General features: G+C 40.9%; 1 pseudogene across 1 annotated transcript; it reads left to right on the top strand.

The window, feature by feature from the left end:
* Positions 1–491: 491 nt before the first annotated feature.
* Positions 492–1335, top strand: LOC125347848 (annotated as a pseudogene). Its single transcript, XR_007210273.1, has one exon. The product of XR_007210273.1 is annotated as a GTP:AMP phosphotransferase AK3, mitochondrial-like (transcript).
* Positions 1336–4221: the final 2886 nt, after the last annotated feature.

Here is a 4221-nt window from a genome sequence, read left to right as displayed (position 1 = left end):
TACCTCTCCACCTTCCCAATCCACTCCCCCGAGTTGTACAGTTAATTTACAACATATTGTTTTCTGAGTATCGCGTGTTTCTTGTCAGAGCGTATAAATCTTTAACCTTTTACCAAAATATCTTTTAATGATTGATATGAATAATAAGAAAGAGAATTTTACCTAAGCATATCAGATTTGTGTTCTTAAAAATGCAAATATAACCAGACTTTGTAGTTTGAAACCTGTACTCTAGATACTCAGAAGACTGAGATCTGAGAATTACGGTTCAAAACCACCCTTGACAGAAAAAAAAAAAAATCTGTCAACTCCATTCCAAATAATCCAGCAAAAGGCCACTTTGGAGGCATGGCTCCAATGTAGAGAAGAGCCAGCCATGATCAAGAACAGCTGATCAACCAGCCGGCGGGCCCGGGGTCGCGGAGCCACAGAGTGCAGGCCAGGCCGAACCCCGCCACCATAAGCGTCACCCGGGCTTCTAGTCCACCACCATGGGGGCGTCCGCGTGGCTCTTGTGAGCAGTGACCATGGGCGCCCCGGCTCGGGTAAGGGCACCGTGTTCTCGCGCATCACCCAGCACTTAGTGCTCAAGCACCTCTCCAGCGGGGACCTGCTGCGACAAAATATGCTGCAGGGTACAGAAATTGGTGTGTTAGCCGAAACGTTCATTGACCAAGGCAAGCTCATCCCTGATGATGTCATGACTCGCCTGGCCCTTCATGAGCTGAAAAATCTCACCTAGTATAACTGGTTATTGGATGGTTTTCCAAGGACCCTTCCACAGGCAGAAGCCTTGGATAAAGCTTATCAAATAGACACAGTGATTAACCTGAATGTGCCTTTTGAGGTCATTAAGCAGTGCCTCACTGCCCGCTGGATTCATCCAGCTAGTGGCCGAGTCTACAACACAGAATTCAACCCTCCCAAAACTGTGAGCATTGATGATCTGATGGGGCAGCCTCTGATTCAACGGGAGGATGATAAACCAGAGACAGTGGTGAAGAGGCTGAAGGCTTATGAAGCACTAACTGAGCCAGTCCTGGACTATTACCAGAAAAAAGGGGTGTTGGAAACATTTTCTGGGACAGAAACAAATAAGATCTGGCCCTATGTATATGCTTTCCTGCAAACAAAAGTTCCACAAACAAACCAGAAAGCCTCGCTTACTCCCTGAGGAGAAAGGCCATTACTAGGAAGCTAACCAGAACCTTCATCTGCATTTAACAGCTCCTTTTCCCAAGCCTCAGCATCTTTTTTGAAAATTATACTTTACTTCTTCTACTGATCTTTATTCTGGAGACTACTATGGATGTGCCAAATGAATCAAGTACTAAAATTGCCCTTCTAAAACCATGTAGGTTTTAGCCAGTTATCATCTAAGGGTATACAATGAAAAAACATCAGAAATGTTGCCATTTAAAAAAAAATTAAAAGAATTGTTAGTAAAAAAAAAAAAAAGAACAGATGATCAAAATAAAGAGGCCCTAGTTCAAGCTGGAGTGTGACCAAAAGAAAAGAAAGAAATAAAGAAAGGAAGAAAGAGGGAGAGGGAGGGAGAAAGGAAGGTAGAAAAGAAAGAAGAGAGAGGAAGGAAGAAGGAAGAAGAAAGGGCAAGAAATAGAAAAGGAAAGAAGACAGTAAAAGAGAGACAAGATAAGAAATGAAAGGAAATATAAACAGTATAAAAAGAGAAACATAAAAGAATTTGTAGGAGAATAAAATAAAGAGATGAAATGAAAGAAAAAACAATAATTATAATATTTCTTATAATGATAACAAAAAATTTAGTACACTTCTGATTCAAGAAGCGAGTTTAAAATAAAAGTGTAAATCTGCTAGTTTCCACATAAGTAATGTATTGGCTTATCATAAATGAAAATTTGTCTTGTATTTTTATACTTGCCTAGAACCATGATCATTCTGATTTCAGGCTCCTCAGTAACTAGGAATACCTGTGTGAGGTATTGTATCCATACAGAATGATACATTTTAATGTCTTTGAATTTCAACCATTTACTAATCATTGTCTTTAAATGTATATATGATTTGTATGTATGATTATTGATAACTTTAGACAAGCACAGTTTCACACATTCTGGCAGTCAAATAATCAATGAACATGGTAAAATCCTATTGACCTCTGTCTGAGAAAACTAGAGTTGAAAGCTTAGCAGAATAGAGGTGGTGTCTACTTTGCACATTAATCAAAACAAGCTTTCACAAAGAAAAGTGTGGGTAGACCATCGATCACAACAGATTTGTGACATATATACAACTGTCTCAGAGTTTTCTCTCCTATATACATATGCTAGCAAACACTAAACAAATAAAAAAAATAGAGCAGAGAAGGGCATATAGGATAAAGAAGGAAGAAGAAGGATGGATTAAACTTGTAAATGTGTGTGATATACTATGCAGTAAAAGCTGACTGAAATAAATATCAATTATTTCAAAGATTCAAATAAAGAACATCCAGCACAATTTACCTACTCCCTAATTTTTTTATTATTTTTTGGCTATGTTGAAAAGTATGTCTGCAAAATTAGGGAGTCCTGAAAGTCCAGCATTATCTGTATTATTTCAGTAGCTTTCCCACTTCAGGTCTATGATGAGTCCATTCCTGGAATTCTCATTTTAGTGGATCTAACAAGCACTCATTGCTGAATATATCGGCTCTGAATAAGAAAGGGATTCTTCAGAAAGGAGTAATCAAATAAAGCTTAGTGAAGTTTAGCGAGGATTCTCTTTTCTAGTATGTTAGCAATATAAAGAGAAATTTTAAAAAGTGGTGAAATATTTTACTGTCTCTAAAGGTTCCAGGCATAGAGCAGTGGCAGGGAGGCGGATAAAGCTGTTTCTGTAGTACACATCCACTGACCTGCCTTTGTGGCTGTAGACAAGAAGACACAGCCACTGGCAATCCTCACACAGGGTGGGAGAAGGGAGGAATTAAAGGTCTCTTCACCTTTTACTTATGTGCAAGGTCTTATTTGCTGCTGGCGTTTTTCTTTCATGTAGCCTAACCAGAAAATAGAAGGAAAATCAGTTCTTCAATTCAATCGCTATAACAGGGTTCTAAGGGATTTGGAGGAAAGTGTATATCGGCCATTTTTCCTTTACTCCTCTGTGGGAACTTGGCCTTTCCGGCCCTGCTGGCAATAAAGTCTTTTGCTCTATGTGACTTCATCTATGATCTGTAGTTTTCTGGGATAATTTTCCTTTCAAGCTCCCCTTTAAGATCATGGTACCAGAGTCATTTTGGGAAGATGAGGCAGGAAAAACTAGAGGCATCGAAAATAGTGGTAACAAGTGTACAAGCTTGGAGACTTGCACTTGTGAGAGATGCTTCTTTAACCAGTCTACGCAGAAAGTTGCAGGCAACCCAGCAGAAGGTGTGACATTCTATTGAAGCCACTGCCCCTGCCCATTCCATTTGAGTTGAGATCAAGGATGTCCTGAGAGACATCTGGAGGAAACTACATCTTCATCCTGAGCACCCCTACCATGGTAAAAGCAGATGGGACTCCATCACATGCAGATGATTTCTGCTGGAACGCTGCTTTGGATCTGCTGAAACTAAGATTTTGGGGGGACTTTCTTTCTGTGATAATCTTCCCACTCCTCTGAGTTGACTGGAGTTCACCAGCTCTATTAACAAAATTGGATAACGTATGTGTGGCAGGCTAGAGTGACTCCCAGGCTATTCCTGGGGTGGAAGGTGTGTCCAAGTGCATTAGGGTGTGTCCACATGGATTAGAGTGTGACCTCAGACCAGGGAGGGAGGTAACTGCCTCCAGGTGTGCCAGTTACCTAGGTAACTGGATGGCGATTTAAACAGGAGAAAGCACCTGCATGGAGCTCTCCTGGGGGTGGACCTCACAGATATCACTGGCCAGCCTTAAGCACTTAAAGGCACAGGAAACCGAACTGACCCATGTGTACAAAGGATTGGGGCCATAAAACTGATTGTCCTACGCATCCAGTACACACCCCCTCAATGTTAATGAAATAAGTAAATGGTTTGACTAGGCTGAAAGAAAAGGAGGGATGTTGTAGGAGGCAGATCTGACCTCATCTTGATTAGGGAAACATGGTAGGAAATGTTGGGGGGAGTAGATTAGGTCAACCTGACCTAAAATTCTGCTTCTGTAAATGGCTTGTTTGTTGCTTGCTCTACCCCCTGTAACTATCCCCTACCTCTGTGCTACACTTTTACCTTTC

This window comes from Perognathus longimembris, chromosome 3 (assembly GCF_023159225.1).
Source record: "Perognathus longimembris pacificus isolate PPM17 chromosome 3, ASM2315922v1, whole genome shotgun sequence".
In the NCBI taxonomy this organism is placed as follows: domain Eukaryota; kingdom Metazoa; phylum Chordata; class Mammalia; order Rodentia; family Heteromyidae; genus Perognathus; species Perognathus longimembris.
The sequence above is the reverse complement of the archived record's forward strand: the minus strand, read 5'-3'. Positions and strand labels throughout refer to the sequence as shown.